The sequence below is a fragment of the Schistocerca serialis genome, chromosome 4 (genome assembly GCF_023864345.2).
Source record: "Schistocerca serialis cubense isolate TAMUIC-IGC-003099 chromosome 4, iqSchSeri2.2, whole genome shotgun sequence".
Taxonomy (NCBI): domain Eukaryota; kingdom Metazoa; phylum Arthropoda; class Insecta; order Orthoptera; family Acrididae; genus Schistocerca; species Schistocerca serialis.
This window is the reverse complement of record NC_064641.1, coordinates 582,362,721-582,382,243: the sequence shown is the minus strand read 5'-3', so window position 1 is coordinate 582,382,243 and position 19,523 is coordinate 582,362,721.

The window sequence follows — 19,523 nt, the reverse complement described above, 5'->3', positions numbered from 1 at the left end:
GCCCAAAGAAAACCAATCACTGATTTGGTTAAAAAGCCATAGAAATTGTATCCAAATGTATCTTCAGTGCATTTGCCTGTGCTCCATGATGAGGGGTTGCCTGTCCCTGTCCGTAACTTGAAAGCCACGGAACCAGACACCTTGTCAAGTGAACAAGAGGGTATTGAACATATAGAAGAGTACTGCCGTAAATATCATGACACTTCGTGTCAGCTCTTTAATCAAAAGGAATTGAACGATTTGGTTCGTGATCTAAAACTTTCGAAACAGCAAGCTGAACTCTTGGGTTCGAGACTGCAACAACGGAACCCTCTAGCTCCAGGGTCAACAATTTCCTGTTTCTGATCAAGAGGTGCTTCCTTTGTTCAGTATTTCGATGTGCAGAATTCAATGTGTGTATGTAGAGATGCCAATGGTCTGATGATGCAGCTAGGTGTACAACATAATCCACAGGAGATGTGATTATTTATTGACTCCAGTAAAACCAGCTTGAAAGCAGTACTGCTGCATAATTGCAACCCATTTCCATCGGTACCTTTGGCTTACGCAGTAGAAAAATGGTTCAAATGGCTCTGAGCACTCTGGGACTCAACATCTTAGGTCATAAGTCCCCTAGAACTTAGAACTACTTAAACCTAACTAACCTAAGGACATCACACACACCCATGCCCGAGGCAGGATTCGGACCTGCGACCGTAGCAGCCCCGCGGTTCCGGACTGCAGCGCCAGAACCGCTAGACACCGCGGCCGGCTTTACGCAGTAGAGATGAAAGAAACTTAGGAAATTATGGATTTGCTGCTAGAGGCAATCAAATACAAGGATCATGAATGGCAGCTTTCCTGTGATTTAAAAGTTGTTGCACTCCTTACCGGTTTACAGGCTGGATTCACGAAATACTGCTGCTTTTTGTGTCTTTGGGACAGCCGTGACACCAAGAACCACTATACAGTCAAGGAATGACCTATAAGAATGTCATATGTTTCTGGAAACGAAAATGTGAACAATACCCCATTGGTTGAGCTCGATAAAATCATTTTGCCTCCCCTTCATATCGAGTTGGGCCTTATTAAGAACTTTGTAAAAGGTCTGGATAAAGAAAGTGAGGCCTTCAATCATTTAAAAGAAAAGCTTCCCAAATAAAGTGAGGCAAAGCTGAAAGAGGGTATATTTGTTGGACCACAAATAAGAAAATTGCTGAAAGACCCAACCTTTGAGACCATACTCACAGATATGCAATTAGTTGCTTGGTCTTCTTTTAAAGCAATTGTGAAGGGCTTTTTGGGTAACAAAAAAGACAAAAATTATGTTACCATTTTGAATGATCTGTTGGACAACTATAAGAACATGGGGTGTAGAATATCGCTTAAAATTCACTTTTTACATTCTCACCTTTATATTGCCGGGATGGTTCCTATGAAAGGGCTCGGCCGATTTCCTTCCCAATCCTTCCCTAACCCGAGCTTGCGCTCCGCTCTAATGACCTCGTTGTCGATGGGACGTTAAACACTAACCACCACCACCACCATCTCACCTTTATTTCTTCCCGAAAAATTTGGGAGTCGTAAGCGATGAGTGTGGTGAACGCTTTCACCAAGCCATTCTTACCATGGAACACCGTTACTAAGGCCACTGGAACCCTCCGATGGTGGGTGACTACTGTTGGGGTCTTGTTAGGGAGAGTGATGAAACGGCAAACAAAAGAAGAGCTCCGTCGTCGCATTTTTCAAAAGCCAAAGACGATTAAAGGTGAAAATATCTTCTGAACTAATTTGCACCTTTTATTGGCATCATGCCCATATATACATACAAAACAGTATTGATTTCAAACGTCCTGAATCTGTATTTTTGGTTCAAATGACTCTGAGCACTATGGGACTTAACTTCTGAGGTCATCAGTCCCCTAGAACTTAGAACTACTTAAACCTAACTAACCTAAGGACAGCTCACACATCCACGCCCGAGGCAGGATTCGAACCTGCGACCGTAGCAGTCGCGCGGTTCCACACTGAGCGCCTAGAACCGCTCGGCCACCACGGCCGGCCGTGTATTTTTGTTTGACTTAATTGTGTTAATTTTCGCTATTATCATTTTTTATTCTGCTGTGTATATAGAAAATGTGACGTCGTAGAGAAAAAATGATTTTACCAGTGTATTCTGCACCCCAAAGTTAGGTAAATCCACCCATTTACGAACCAGATGCAGAAAAAAGTTTAAATTTGTTAACTAATGTAATTAGCGAGACGGTTGACAACTATTGGGATAACTTACCATATATGCTATATAAGATCGAACTGCATTCTTCCTACACTCTCCATACATCATGAACAAGTCTGCTTTTTCTCCATCTGTAAATTCCATCGTCCACTCACGACCTACTGCTTGCACTATGACACACTAATCGATAAGCAAGTCGCAGTGCATTCGACGAACACACAAGCACACACTGTAAACAAATATAACAATGTTGTACTACCAGCTACGCAGGTTGAATGGCACATAGTGTTGGTGTGGAAACTTTGCACAATACGATACTTCGTAAACGACTCGCACTAGACACTGACATTCTAATTTACCGTACTTTTAGTTTGTTAATATTAACAGGCATTGCTCCATTTAAAAAAAAGTATGTTTGCACAAAAAATACACTTTCTAAATATTATTACAACCTGTTTATTGGCTAACAGTATGAGCCCCTTACAACCAATCCATTATGTGAAAACAGCACATCAATAGCACTTTCCATTTCAGTGTTTGCGGTACAGGTTTTAGGTGATTCAGCCTGTATAAGAAACAAAACTTTTCTCTCTGAGCAGTTAGCAACAATACCCCGATGAAGGCTATTCGGAACAGTGGCTGAAACGTTGCAGAATTTTACACATTGAAAATGTGGTCACATACCTAGAAGAATTTTGTCGACTGTTTCCTTTGGACTGTTCATCCACTGTATCGTTTGTGTCAGGTGGACGGTAAAAGGAATAAGTTATTAATCTATTCCGGTTGTCGAGCTTATGTTGGAGCTTAAGCAAGTAACCTGCAGTGTAGAAACTAGTTATCCAGTTTCGCCTTATTTCGCACTGTTTGCATTCCAACAACTTTATTTAGGGTTTAATTGTTACTTTAGATGCAATAAATATAAGTGCTTTCAAAACTGCTAGTTTTGAGCCATAAATTCGTGTCGTGGCATTTAGGAAATCACACCTTGTCCGTTGCTGAGCATTGCCTTTTCTTCTTTACGTACTACGTACTCACTAAATTGGTACTGGCGATTTACACTCTTTTTTTCCAACAAATAAAGCATTTGTATGTAAATCACTCACTGCCTTGTTACCTTCCATTTATTATACACTATGTGATCAAAAGTATCCAACTACTGGCTGAAAATGACATACAAGCTCGTGGCGCCCTCCATCGGTAATGCTGGAATTCGATGTGGTTTCGCCCCACCGCCAGCCTTGATGACAGCTTCCACTCTGGCAGGCATACGTTCAATCAGGTGCTGGAAGGTTTCTTGGGGAATGGCAGCCCATTCTTGACGCAGTGCTGCACTGAAGAGAGGTATCGATGTCGATCGGTGAGGCCTGGCACGAAGTCGGTGTTCCAAAACAGCCCAAAGGTGTTCCATAGGATTCAGGTCAGGACTCTGTGCAGGCCAGTCTATTACAGCGACGTTATTGTCGTGTAACCACTCCGCCACAGGCCGTGCATTATTAACAGGGGCTCGATCGTGTTGGAAGAGGCAATCGCCATCCCCGATTTGCTCTTCCACAGTGTAGACTTGTGCTGTGATAGTGACACGCAAAACAACAAGGAGTACAAGCCCCCTCCACGAAAAACACGACCACACAATAACACTAGCGCCTCCGAATTTTACTTTTGGCACTGTACACGCTGGCAGATGACGTGCACCGGGCATTCGCCATACCCACACCCTGCCATCGGATCGCCACATTGTGTACTGTGATTCGTCACTCCACACACCGTTTTTCCACTGTTCAATAGTCCAATGATTAAGCTCCTTACACCAAACGAGGCGTCGTTTGGCATTTACCGGCGTGATGTGTGGCTTATGACCAGCCGCTCTGCCATGAAATCCAAGTTTTCTCACCTCCCGCCCAACTGTCATAGTGGTTGCAGTGGATCCTGATGCAGTTTGGAATTCCTGTGTCATGGCCTGGACAGATGTCTGCCTATTACACATTACGACCCTCTTCAACTGTCAGCGGTCCCCGACAGTCAACAGACGAGGTCGGGGTGAACGCTTTTGTGCTGTACGTGTACCTTCACGTCTCCACTTCACCATCACATCGGAAACAGTGGACCTAGGGATGTTTATGAGTGTGGAAACCTCGCGTACAGACGTATGACCCAAGTGACATCCAATCACATGTCCACGTTCGAAGTCCGTCAGGCCGGCCGGGGTGGCCAAGCGGTTAAAGGCGCTACAGTCTGGAACCGCGCGACCGCCACGGTCGCAGGTTCGAATCCTGCCTCGAGCATGGATGTGTGTGATGTCCTTAGGTTAGTTAGGTTTAACTAGTTCTAAGTTCTAGAGCACTGATGACCTCAGATGTTAAGTCCCATAGTGCTCAGAGCCATTTGAACCATTTGAAGTCTGTCAGTGCCGCGAAGCGCCCCATTCTGCTCTCTCACGATGTCTAATGACTACTGAGGTCGCTGATATGGAGTACCTAGCAGTAGGTGGCAGCACAATGCACCTAATATGAAAAAACTTATGTTTTTGTGGGTGTCCGGATACTTTTCATCATATAGTATAGCAGAAGCGCCACCGATACTGGCGACAGTGAAGTGCTCGGCTGTGCTGCTGCTGGCGCTGCACGCCCCCCTCCCCTCAGGGAACGAAAAACAAATAGAGACTTTAATCATATGGGGTGTCCTAGCAGCAACGGTCAATATTCAGCGATGTGATAGGAAAGAACTTTCGAAGCAAAAAAGTCTAGTAAACATGGCTTTAAAATGCAACCCTTAAGAGCCACGAGCACTCCTTCGTCTAAAATGCAAATACGAGTAAAATACGTTCTGCACCATCCAAAACTTTTCGACGTTTAATATCCGTTGATAACTTGTACTGTACTTCTAATTCAGAATCCGGAGGCTTTGTTACAGAAACGATATTTAATATGTAATGGATGTAATACTGTATGTACTTCTGACTGCATATAACTGATTGTAATTATAATGTAAATATTTTAAATTGCTGGGTAATAGCCAAGGGTAGCAACGACGAAATGGCAATATCTGTCCCGTTGTTTATCTTTGCGTACGGAGAGTTCTGTCGCTCTGCGAGCAGAAACGAAGGCGAGCAGCTTGTGTGCTGAAGTAGTACGGAAGTGTTTGTTGGGCGCTGCCGCAGACGCGGTGTGCAGCTGTGATCGCGCCAGTGTAGGAGCACTTAATTCATTAACCACGAATACTGAGTGCTCGGTAGGAGTGGACAGGCGGGGGAAGCTGCAGTTCTAATTATTGGGTGTCCCATAATTATCCGTTCTCTGGAGATGATTTGGGATTCTCAGCCAGCAGCAACAGCGGCAGCTCAACATTGTCGTCGGCTACATTCTTCAGCTACGGCATCGTGAGAATGTGACGAAATATAACTAACCTTGTAGAGGCATTACCCAGTGACATTTCTTTCACAAAGTATGACTAATTTGGGTAATAATCTGCAATAGGTAAAACTCGTAGGGCACCTGTGTTGTCATTGTCCTAAGACGTCATACCAAGCAGTACCCCTTTCCTTTCCATGCAGTCACCGAGTGTCGTAAAAATACGAGAACTGATTAACTATTTACTGCCAGTTTTGTGTGTTTGCGAATGACCAGTTTCGGTTTAAATTTTCTGCCTCAGTAACTGTTCATTCTTGTATTGATTAAAAGAGGCTTAACTAATTTGCAATTTTGAGTATTAACTTCGTTCACTTAAAGTAAAGTAAAATATCACTATCAAAAGTAATAACTAAAGATTCAGCACAAATTAAAGAGTGCGCAATTTCATTTAGTCCGGATTTAGCTTAGCGAGTGACTTCTGCTGGCTTGGTATATATTTCATTGTTGTTTTATTAAAAGGAAAATCAGTTGAAAATTTGCTGCAAGTGATTTCAATTCAATCTTTCAATAATCAAAACTAAATTGCTTGCATTTTTCTAAATTCTGTGTTATGTTACACTGAGGTTACTAAAAGTAATTTTTTTTAAACAACAAAGTTTTAGTTACTATTATTTAACCAGTAACTTCATTTAACTTTACTTTCAAGATTTAGCATTTCGGAATAAGTAACTGCAAGTTTAGTGTCTTCTGAGTCATTTATTTTCTCGTGAACTGTTGTGTTGTAGAAAAGCGTGACAACCTTCTGTTGCCAGTCAGTGGTTATTTGCTTAAATTTCTTAGCCATTGCCTTTCTTAAGAGTCAGGAGATTCATTGCCCTAGTGGGCTGGCGACCGTTTAATTATCCCCTTTCTAGCTAATCAGTATTTTTTTGTATTGTCAGTATTTTTTCTATTAAATATTACGTGGTACCCATTTACCCCTGTGTGGTTCGTGAGCGATTGCACTATATCTCACGCATGTCAAAATTATCTTCAGTACTTAGATTAGGTTTAGAATAGATTCTTCCTTCAGAAGAGTCTGTAGTACACGTTCCTCCTACTACCTGGTATTATTTTTCTTCGGTAACGAGGGCATTACTCACTGTAAAATTTCATTGGGCATACTCGTCATGGTCAATTACACTGCAATCCAATATACCGATTAGGAAGGGGGTGGTTATATACTGAGTAACATGTCTCTTCTACTGCAAGCCTTTTGCTTTCCGTATATTTCGAGAAGGTAGTATGGATCAAGAAGGTAGCATGGACCAAAACAAGAAAAAAAATCTGTAATAAATAAGGATCCTAAAAATCATACCCTAAGAACTATGTGCACATGTTCAATAGAAGAGATGTGGTTCACAGTCATGGATGAAGGACATAGAGAGATAGCCGGTTGGGATTAGCCGAGCGGTCTAGGGCGCTGCAGTCATGGACTGTGCGGCTGGTCCTGGCGGAGGTTCGAGTCCTCCCTCGGGCATGGGTGTGTGTGTTTGTCCTTATGGTAATTTAGGTTAAGTAGTGTGTAACCTTAGGGACTGATGACCTTAATAGTTAAGTCCCGTAAGAAATCACACACACACACATAGTGAGAAAGGTTGACTGTGTCTGAAAATGTAAGGAGGGAGCTCGCGCGTGCATACATCTATGGGTGTACATGTGTGCGTGAAGGAAAACGAAAAGGGACCTCTTGTCGAAAATTTTGGATTCTCAGTTATTGTAATTTTTCTGAACAATTTACTAAAAATTGGATTTCTATGTGTCCATTTGACAGGATAAATATTTGTGATATAAAAGAGGTGTTTTGACATAATGCATTTTGAAGTTTCACGTTGTTACCACTGTTTAAGTGAACATATTTAAGAAACAAATTCTCTGTATATATTACCCTTAAAATGTCCTTTGTCAGATGCTACAGAGATCATTAAGGTAGCAGTACACATTACGTGGTTAACCCCTTCAGACTTGTAACCCATTGCAGCTTACCTAAATTTAAAACCAAGTAAATTAGCTTAAAATTGAGAGAAATCAGGGAACTCTGTGCTGTTTTTTCCTTTTTGGCAGAATATTAGTATTGTTATTCTATGTTATTACCGACTGCAAATTGGCAACATCTGTAGGCATTTATAACTCTCATTTAACGAGGGTTTTTCTGCCTTATTTGGCATTATTGCAATTACAAATTGTTCATCTTTTATACAGTGCCACTCTGAGCTCTTTAAAATAACCAAGAATTGAGATGCTATTTTGTGAAGCATTACATACGCAACTGTGAGATTCTGAAAAGGGCCGATGTTATTTCCCTATAACAACAAAGGGTCCGTTTTCAGCAGACTGGCATCGATTGCTTTTAATGCTATTATTGACTCCTCCTGTTGGGTTCAGACAACTTTCGCATCAGTATGATACAGTATGAAGTAAATTATTATAATACGCAAAAAATTAAAATGGATATTTAAGACATCACCGAAAATTTTTGCTTGTAGTGAACATTTTACTTTTCCGACAGATATCTGTTCGAATTTTAACACCGTATAAATACTGGTTTTAATAACTTTTATAATTCTATTAATTTCATCTGAAAGATATTTGCGAAATTTACATTTGCACAGAACCTCATGGAATGTCATTTTCAATGTATTACGTTGCTTCTCCAATTGAAAATTGCTGTAGTTGACTGGTGTAGCAACTGGCAGTAGTATGCACTTTTCTGTAACACTTGCATCTAAAATCAGTGTTAATTACAGAGAAAGAGGCGAACATGTGTTGAGAGCTAGGGGGTTATGTACCACGTTTAATGAATATAAATAGTAAAATGGATGAAAATACACCAACATGATAAAGCTATCGTCATCACGAGCAACTTTATAAGAAGATATCTCGATCTACACGAAGACCAAACCTCAGTTATGATGGAGCAAAGTGTTCGGCTCGTATCCTGATACATTGTAGAAAATTGCTTCATTAGAAGGCAGGAGTTTCTCCACACTATCGACCCTGATTCAACTTCGCTGCCGGCCGGGGTGGCCGAGCGGTTCTATGCGCTACTGTCTGGACCTGCGCGACCGCTAGGGTCGCAGGTTCGAATCCTGCCTCGGACATGGATGTGTGTGATGTCCTTAGGTTGGTTAGGTTTAAGTAGTTCTAAATTCTAGGGGACTGATGACCTCATAAGTTACGTCCCATAGTGCTCAGAGCCATTTGAACCATTCAACTTTGCTCAGTTCCGTAGACAGAGTTCACTGATTTCAGTGGACAGAGGGGCACCAAAATTAGGCTGTGGAATACTGGAGTGAATTACCTGGTCAGATGAATGACAATATCGCTTCCGTGTGAATGATGTGCGGGCTAGTGTTCACTACGGACATGCGGGTTGTGGTGCAACACATAAGAGGCTCTGTCTCTTGCAGCAAATATTTAACATAATGCGAAATTGTTCTTAACTACCACATGACAAAATATTGGTCTTTTCTCGACGAAGTAGCGAGAACATGAATATGAACAGGATGCTGCGTCTTACTACTGTGATGATTACATTACGAGTACTGAACATCAGGAACAATATGACACAGAGATGTATGTAGAACGCTGCACCGAGCCCTCGTATCTGAGTTCAACCGAAAATGTGACGATTGTGTTCTAATCTTGTATATTAATGTTTTTGGAGGAGAAAACGCACCTCGGAAAGAAACAGCGCACGACTTCAGAAAAACCGATAGTGTGAAACATGATTTGCGTTATTCATACAGGATATCTTGCAAACAGTAGATACAGATGAACAGGTAGGTTCCATCTATTTACAGCAGTCGTTCGACGCTGTTCCACGTTTTCGAGTACCTACCTAGAAAAGATCATACGAAATATTTCCAAAATACATGATAGGCTCGAGAAATATTTGAGTAATAGAACCTATTTCGTTACACTGAAACGGAAGTAACATCGAGTGTACCCAAAGAAAGCGCAACAGGGCATCGAATGATGTAAATACGCAAAAACGATTTAGCAGATAGGCTTAGCAGCTCAGTAAGAGTGTTCGCTAATGAAGCTATTATCTACAGAAAAGTATCGCTGTTGGACAATCGCAGAGACATTCAGGAACACTTGGAACAAATTTCCAAATTTCCATTTGGTGCTGTGAATAGTTGTTGTTGTTGTGGTTTTCAGTCCTGAGACTGATTTGATGCAGCTCTCCATGCTACTCTATCCTGTGCAAGCTTCTTCATCTCCCAGTACCTACTGCAGCCTACGTTCTTCTGAATCTGCTTAGTGTACTCATCTCTTGGTCTCCCTCTTCGATTTTTACCCTCCACGCTGCCCTCCAATACTAAATTGGTGATCCCTTGATGCCTCAGAACATGTCCTACCAACCGATCCCTTCTTCTAGTCAAATTGTGTCACAAACTCCTCTTCTCCCCAATTCTATTCAATACCTCTTCATTAGTTATGTGATCTACCCATCTAATCTTCAGCATTCTTCTGTAGCACCACTTTTCGAAGGCTTCTATTCTCTTTTTACCTAAACTATTTATCGTCCATGTTTCACTTCCATACATGGCTACACTCCATAGAAATACTTTCAGAAACGACTTCCTAACACTTAAATCAATACTCGATGTTAACAAATTTCTCTTCTTCAGCAACACTTTCCTTTCCATTGCCAGTCTACATTTTATATCTTCTCTACTTCGACCATCATCAGTTATTTTGTTCCCCAAATAGCAAAACTCCTTTACTACTTTAAGTGTCTCATTTCTTAATCTAACTCCCTCAGCATCACCCGACTTAATTCGACTACATTCCATTATCTTTGTTTTGCTTTTGATGATGTTCATCATATACCCTCCTTTCAAGACACTGTCCATTCCGTTGAACTGCTCTTCCAAGTCCTTTGCTGTTTCTGACAGAATTACAATGTCATCGGCAAACCTCAAAGTTTTTAATTCTTCTCCATGGATGTTAATACCTACTCCGAACTTTTCTTTTGTTTCATTTTCTGCTAGCTCAGTATACAGATTGAATAACATCGGGATGAGGCTACAACCCTGTCTCACTCCCTTCCCAACCACTGCTTCCCTTTCATGTCCCTCGACTCTTATAACTACCATCTGGTTTCTGTACAAATTGTAAATAGCCTTTCGCTCCCTGTATTTTACCCCTGCCACCTTCAGAATTTGAAATAGAGTATTCCTGTCAACATCGTCAAAAGCTTTCTCTAAGTCTTCAAATGCTAGAAACGTAGGTTTGCCTTTCCTTAATCTTTCTTCTAAGATAAGTCGTAGGGTCAGTATCGCCTCACGTGTTCCAGCATTTCCACGGAATCCAAACTGATCTTCCCCGAGGTCGGCTTCTATCAGTTTTTCCATTCGTCTGTAAAAAATTCGCGTTAGTATTTTCAACTGTGACTTATTAAAATGATAGTTCGGTAATTTTCACATCTGTCAACACCTGCTTTCTTTGGGATTGGAATTACACTCCTGGAAATTGAAATAAGAACACCGTGAATTCATTGTCCCAGGAAGGGGAAACTTTATTGACACATTCCTGGGGTCAGATACGTCACATGATCACACTGACAGAACCACAGGCACATAGACACAGGCAACAGAGCATGCACAATGTCGGCACTAGTACAGTGTATATCCACCTTTCGCAGCAATGCAGGCTGCTATTCTCCCATGGAGACGATCGTAGAGATGCTGGATGTAGTCTTGTGGAACGGCTTGCCATGCCATTTCCACCTGGCGCCTCAGTTGGACCAGGGTTCGTGCTGGACGTGCAGACCGCGTGAGACGACGCTTCATCCAGTCCCAAACATGCTCAATGGGGGACAGATCCGGAGATCTTGCTGGCCAGGGTAGTTGACTTACACCTTCTAGAGCACGTTGGGTGGCACGAGATACATGCGGACGTGCATTGTCCTGTTGGAACAGCAAGTTCCCTTGCCGGTCTAGGAATGGTAGAACGATGGGTTCGATGACGGTTTGGATGTACCGTGCACTATTCAGTGTCCCCTCGATGATCACCAGTGGTGTACGGCCAGTGTAGGAGATCGCTCCCCACACCATGATGCCGGGTGTTGGCCCTGTGTGCCTCGGTCGTATGCAGTCCTGATTGTGGCGCTCACCTGCACGGCGCCAAACACGCATACGACCATCATTGGCACCAAGGCAGAAGCGACTCTCATTGCTGAAGACGACACGTCTCCATTCGTCCCTCCATTCACGCCTGTCGCGACACCACTGGAGGCGGGCTGCACGATGTTGGGGCGTGAGCGGAAGACGGCCTAACGGTGTGCGGGACCGTAGCCCAGCTTCATGGAGACGGTTGCGAATGGTCCTCGCCGATACCCCAGGAGCAACAGTGTCCCTAATTTGCTGGGAAGTGGCGGTGCGGTCCCCTACGGCACTGCGTAGGATCCTACGGTCTTGGCGTGCATCCGTGCGTCGCTGCGGTCCGGTCCCTGGTCGACGGGCACGTGCACCTTCCGCCGACCACTGGCGACAACATCGATGTACTGTGGAGACCTCACGCCCCACGTGTTGAGCAATTCGGCGGTACGTCCACCCGGCCTCCCGCATGTCCACTATACGCCCTCGCTCAAAGTCCGTCAACTGCACATACGGTTCACGTCCACGCTGTCGCGGCATGCTACCAGTGTTAAAGACTGCGATGGAGCTCCGTATGCCTCGGCAAACTGGCTGACACTGACGGCGGCGGTGCACAAATGCTGCGCAGCTAGCGCCATTCGACGGCCAACACCGCGGTTCCTGGTGTGTCCGCTGTGCCGCGCGTGTGATCATTGATTGTACAGCCCTCTCGCAGTGTCCGGAGCAAGTATGGTGGGTCTGACACACCGGTGTCAATGTGTTCTTTTTTCCATTTCCAGGAGTGTATTATATTCTTCTTGAAGTCTGAGGGAATTTCACCTGTCTCATACATCTTGCTCACCAGATGGTAGAGTTTTGTCAGGACTGGCTCTCCCAAGGCTGTCAGTAGTTCTAATGGAATGTTGTCTACTCCCGGGGCCTTGTTTCAACTTAGGTCTTTCAGTGCTCTGTCAAACTCTTCACGCAATATCATATCTCCCATTTCATCTTTATCTACATCCTCTTCCATTTCCTAAGTGTGGATACATTTAAGATAATGATTATAAGCCGTTATTATCTGATTGCAAGATTAATTGTGAACATTTTAAGCACTCTATATCGTCTACTTACAGGTAATATTAAAAAGCAATATGAAATGGGACTATCACACAAAATCAGTATTAAGGAAAACCAAAGAGATACAGTTTACATAGAGAGGACATGCAACGTTAGTTAGTGCTCCTTGGGCTGCCACGTTGTATTATTTTGTGCCATGTTTTTGGAAGTCACAGAACGTATTCGAAATTGTAAGGTAAGCAATTGCCGAATTTCTTTTCGTTATCACGCCTAAGTTTGTGCAACTTATAACTGCACACATAGAAGCAATAAAACTATGAATATACCTCATTCCAGGTGAACACTGTTTAAAATATTAGCTGTTATTTGTTTTGTACATTTGCGTTATATGCAAGGTGTACAACTTCGCTTCCACATTTTTTTTCCCCAACATTTGAATGGTTCAAATGGGTCTAAGCACTATGGGACTTAACATCTGAGGTCCTCAGTCTCCTAGAATTTAGAACTACTTAAACCTAACTAACCTAAGGACATCACACACATCCATGCCTGAGGTAGGATTTGAACCTGCGACCGTAGCAGAAGCGCGGTTCCGGACTGTAGCGCCTAGGACCGCTCGACCACATCGTCCGGCGCCCAACATTTGAGGCTTTAATGAAACAAATTGGTTACACATGTATCATTCGTAGTATTTTCCATATCCGGCCACTACTTTCTCCCATCTTTCGCTCAGTGTACGAATCCCGCGTCGAAAAAATTGTTCATCTTTTGAAGCGATCCACGAATCTATCCATTTTGTGACTTCTTCATGAGATCGGAAGTGTTGGTCAGCCAGGCCATGCACCATTGAAATAAACAGGTGATAGAGGGAAGAATGTGTGGAGAATACGGCGGGTGGGGTAGGACTTCCCATTTTAACGTTTCCAAGTACGTTTTTACCTTTTTTGCAACATGGGGTCGACCGTTGTCGTGCTGCAAAAATCACTTTATCGTGCCTCTCGCTGTATTGCGGCCGTTTGTCTTTTAATGCTCTGCTCAGACGCATTAATTGCGTTCGATAACGAGCACCTTTGATTGTTTCACTTGGTTTTAACACCTCATAGTACACGACGCCGAGCTGGTCTCACCAAATGCAGAGCATGATCTTGGAGCCGTGAATATTCGGTTTGGCCGTCGACATGGAAGCATGGACGGGATATCCCAATGATTTTTTGCGTTTAGGGTTATCGTAATGAACCCATTTTTCGTCAACGGTCGCAATGCGATGCAGAAATCCCTTCCGTTTTTGCCTCTGAAGCAACTGTTCATAAACACACAAACGCCGTTCAACGTCTCTTGGTTTCAGCTCACACAGGACCCAAGTTCCTTCTTTCTGAATCATGCCCATAGCCTTGAGACGTTTTGAAATGGATTGCCGTGTCACTCCCACTAATCGTGCCAACACCGAGCGAGGTGGCGCACACTAGACTCGCATTCGGGAGGACGACGGTTCAATCCCGTCTCCGGCCATCCTGATTTAGGTTTTCCGTGATTTCTCTAAATCGCTTCATGTAAATGCCGGGATGGTTCCTTTGAAAGGGCACGGCTGATTTCCTTCCCCACCCTTCCCTCACCCGAGCTTGCGCTCCGTCTCTAATGACCTCGTTGTCGACGGGACGTTAAACACTAATCTCCTCCTCCTCCTTTTAATCGTGCCAATTCTTCTTGAGTTTGGCGCGAGTCTTCACTCAGCAATGTCTTCAATTCTGCATCTTCGAAAACATTCTCTCTTCCACCACTATGCCGGCCTACGACGTTAAAATCACCGTCCTTGAAGCGTTGAAACCACTCAAGACACGTTCTTTCATTAATAGCGTCCTTTCCATACTTACTTGAGAGCAGTCTATGAGACTCAGCCGCTGTTTTTTTCATATTGAAACAAAACAGTAATACCTCCCGCAACTCAGGAGAATTAGGCTCGTAAACTGACATTTTCAATCAAGAACAACTTTATGATGCAGACACAAATCGACTAATGTTTGAATGAGGTTATGTTGACCGAGGTCGAAGCTAACTGGCTGACATCTGCGATCTGTTTCCTTAGGCCACTGCTTACCGTTGTCGCCACCCATCAGCAAATGGCTGAAGCAAAGTTGTACACCTTCTACCAGCAGAGAACGAACTTTCACCTGTTTAACTTTACGTGAATATGTGAGTTTATTTACTCTAAGATAAAAAAACGACTGCACGGTCTCCGGATGCGTCTTCCACCTGGAATCTCCTTGAACGGAGTAGAATTGTCTTCAGTGATGAATTCCGCTTCGAATTGGGCCCCACTGAACAGCGGATATGTATCTGGAGACACCCCAGACGCTGGTGGGATACCAACCTGACTGTCCCCCGCCATAGGGCCTCACAACCAGGAATGATTTCATAGCAGAACCCTTTTGGTTGTCATCCGCGACACCCTGACAGCACAGCGGATCATCGACGATTTCTATACCCCGTTTTGTTGCTCCTCATGGCAAGCCTTGCTGGACTTATGGCCTACGTTTCAGCAAGACAATCCCCTCCCGCACACGGCGAGAGTTTCTACTGCTTGTCCTCGTGTTCGCCAAACTCTGCCTTGGCCGGAAATGTCGTCGGATCTCTCCTCAACTGAGAACGTTTGGAACATTATGGACTGGAACCCTCCAACCAACTCAGGATTTTGACGATTAATGCACGAATTGGTCAGAGCTTGGGATGATATTTCTGAGGACATCGAGCGACTCTGTCAATCAGTGCCGAGCCGAGTAACTTAAGGGCCAGAGGTGGACCGACGCGTTATTGGTTTGCTGAATTTATGGAGGTCTTTCTCTAAAATAAATCGTACGAATTTTCTGAAATTGTAATAATCTGTTTGTCTACACATGTACATGACATCTACTGATTTACGTCCGTTTAGATAATTCTTTCGTGGTGTGTCGTTTTTTTGTCTTGAGTCCATTACCCAAGGTTTCGTAATTTCCTTACGCACTACAATGTACCACGCCTCTTTGGTTTTACGAAGGGTCACTCCAAAAGAAATGTAAACTATTTTTGTAAAAATATAGTTTTCATGCTGCATGTGTGAAAGTATTACAGTGTGTAGATACATCCTTCCCGCTTGTTTTCAAACTTAGTTCAACCTGTTCCCGTGAGTGGCGCCGTCAAGCATGTCTTCAAGATGGCTGCTACACTTGACGTTCGTCAGAAGCAACTGTGCTGACATAGAATTCCTGTGCTGTGAAAACGAGACAGTGGGAAACATCCACAAGAGGCTGAAAAAGGTATATGGAGATGCTGCTGTAGATCGCAGTACAGTTAGTCGGTGGGCAAGCAGGTTACGTGATGAAAGCGGGCACGGCAATATTGAAGATTGTCCTCGCAGCGGCAGGCCTCGTACACACACTCCAGACAATGTGCAGAGAGTTAACGAATTGGTGACTGCTGACAGACGCATCACAGTGAAGGAATTGTCACGCTAAGTTTGGATAGGGGAAGAAACTGTTTGTAGAATACTGAAAGTGTTGGCGTTAAAAAAGGTTTGTGCCAGGTGGGTTCCCAGGATGTTGACAGTGGCTCACAAAGAAACAAGAAAAACGGTATGCAGCGAACTTTAGTACGAGAATGGTGGAGAGGTATTACTTGGCAGAATTGTGACAGGTGATGAAACATGGCTCCATCATTTTTCACCAGAGACGAAGAGGCAATCAGTGGAGTGGCATCATGCAAATTCACCCAAGAAAAAAAATTCAAAATCACACCTTCTGCTGGAAAAGTTATGGCTACTGTGTTTTTCGATTCTGAAGGACTCTTGCTTGTGGACATCATGCCAAGTGGAAGCACCATAAATTCTGATGCATATGTGACGACACTGAAGAAACTTCAAGCTCGACTGAGTCGTGTTCGACCACATCGGCAAAAGCAGGATGTTTTGCTGTTGCACGAAAATGCACGGCCACATGTCAGTCAAAAAACCATGGAAGCGATCACAAAACTCGGATGGACAACACTGAAACACCTGCCTTACAGTGCTGACCTGGCTCCATGTGACTATCATCTCTTTGGGAAACTGAAAGGCTCTCTTCGTGGAACAAAGTTTGAAGATGATGACTCCCTTGTGCACGCTGCCAAACAGTGGCTCCAACAGGTTGGTCCACAATATTATTGTGCGAGCATACAGGCGCTGGCTCCAAGATGGCGTAAGGCAGTTGAGAGGGATGGAAATTATGTGGACAAATGAAAATGTTGTTTCTAAAGGATGTATCTACACACTGTAAAGCTTTCAAACATGTAGAATAAAAGATGGATTTAAAAAAAAATAGTGTGCATTTGTTTTGGAGTGACCCCTGTATTTCTGAAAACAGGGCGGATTGTGGTACAATTTGCTACACTCTCGTCGCAGTGTTGCCTCTCGGTAGTATTCTATCTCTTTGGGGAAGACGAATGGAATACTTAGATTTCTTTTGAGGGTCCCGAGGAAAATGCAATGCATGTGTAAAGGAAATCGCATACAAGGTGAAGGTGAGACCGGTTTTCAAGTAGGCGTGACACAGAACGATTCAGAGATGAGCTGCTAGGATCATGTGAGTACAGCCCACGCGAAAGAGTAACAGATGTTCTCAGGCAACGTAAATGGGAATCCTTGGAAGAAAGGCGACAATACTGAGGCGAAACCCTATCGGATAGATTTAGAGAACCAGTTCCTAAAGAAAACTGTCCCACTGTTCTGCTACCATCATTGCATATTTCACGTAGGGAAGACAAGAATAAGACAGATTAGAGCACGTACAGACGTAAGGATCATATTTCCCCCCACAGTAAGAAAATGGAATTGAAGTGAAAATCGACAATATTGGTATGATGTACCCTTCGCCATGCACGGTACTATGGCTTGATGGATTACATACAGGTGCTGGACGACAATATGAAAATACCACGAGAAATACATGCTTACACATAAATGCGGACGCTAGTCTAGCCTGCAGTTTGCGCTGTTGAATTTGGTCAAGAACGGCACCCTTGCAATGTCGTCAATACGTTGCAAGTGTCAGTCATGGTCAAAACAGTGTTCTGTGTAGTTTTGATTGTACACTACTGGCCATTAAAATTGCTACACCACGAAGATGACGTGCTACAGACGCGAAATTTAACCGACAGGAAGAAGTTACTGTCATATGCAAATGATTAGCTTTTCAGAGCATTCACACAAGGTTGGCGCCGGTGGCGACACCTACAGCGTGCTGACATGAGGAAAGTTTCCAACCGATTTCTCATACACAAACAGCAGTTGACAGGCGTTGGCCGGCCGGTGTGGCCGAGCGGTTATAGGCGCTTCAGTCTGGAACCGCGCGACGGCTACGGTCGCAGGTTCGAATCCTGCCTCGGGCATGGATGCGTGTGATGTCCTTAGGTTAGTTAGGTTTAAGTAGTTCTAAGTTATAGGGGACTGATGACCTTAGATGTTAAGTCTCATAGCGCTCCGAGCCATTTGAACCATTTTTTTGACCGGCGTTGCCTGGTGAAACATTGTTGTGATGGTTCGTGTAAGGAGGAGAAATGCGTACCATCACGTTTCCGACTTTGATAAAGGTCGGATTGTAGCCTATCGTGATTGCGGTTTGTCGTATCGCCACATTGCTGCTCGCGTTGGTCGATGTACAATGACTGTTAGCAGAATATGGAATCGGTGGGTTCAGGAGGATAGTACGGAACCCCGTGCTGGATCCCAACGGCCTCGTATCACTAGCAGTCGAGATGACAGGCATCTTATCCGCATGGCTGTAACGGATCGGCCGGCCGAAGTGGCCGTGCGGTTAAAGGCGCTGCAGTCTGGAACCGCAAGACCGCTACGGTCGCAGGTTCGAATCCTGCCTCGGGCATGGATGTTTGTGATGTCCTTAGGTTAGTTAGGTTTAACTAGTTCTAAGTTCTAGGGGACTAATGACCTCAGCAGTTGAGTCCCATAGTGCTCAGAGCCATTTTTTTTGTAACGGATCGTGCAGTCAGGTCTCGATACCTGAGTCAACATGTGGGGACGTTTGCAAGACAACTGCACGAACAGTTCGACGAGGTTTGCAGCAGCACGGACTATCAGCTCGGAGACCATGGCTGCGGTTACCCTTGATGCTGCATCACAGACAGGAGCGCCTACGATGGTGTACTCAACGACGAACCTGGGTGCACGAATGGCAAAACGTCATTTTTTCGGATGAATCCCAGTACTGTTTACAGTTCATGATGGTCGCATCCGTGTTTGGCGACATCGCAGTGAACACACATTGGAAGCGTATATTCGTCATCACCATACTGGCGTATCACCTGGCGTCATGGTATGGGGTGCCATTGGTTACACGTCCCGTCACCTCTTGTTCGCATTGACGGCACTTTGAACAGTGGACGTTACATTTCAGATGTGTTACGACCCGTGGCTCTACTCTTCATTCAATACCTGCGAAACCCTACATTTCAGCAGGATAATGAACGACCGCGTGTTGTAGGTCCTTTACGGGCCTTTCTGGATACAGAAAATGTTCGACTGCTGCCCTGGCCAGCACATTCTCCAGATCTCTCACCAATTGAAAACGCCTGGTCAATGGTGGCCAAGCAAATGGCTCGTCACAATACGCCAGTCAGTACTCTTGATGAACTGTGGTATCGTGTTGAAGCTGCTTGGACAGCTGTACCTGTACACGCCGTCCAAGCTCTGTCTGACTCAATGCCCAGGCGTATCAAGGTCGTTATTACGGTCAGAGG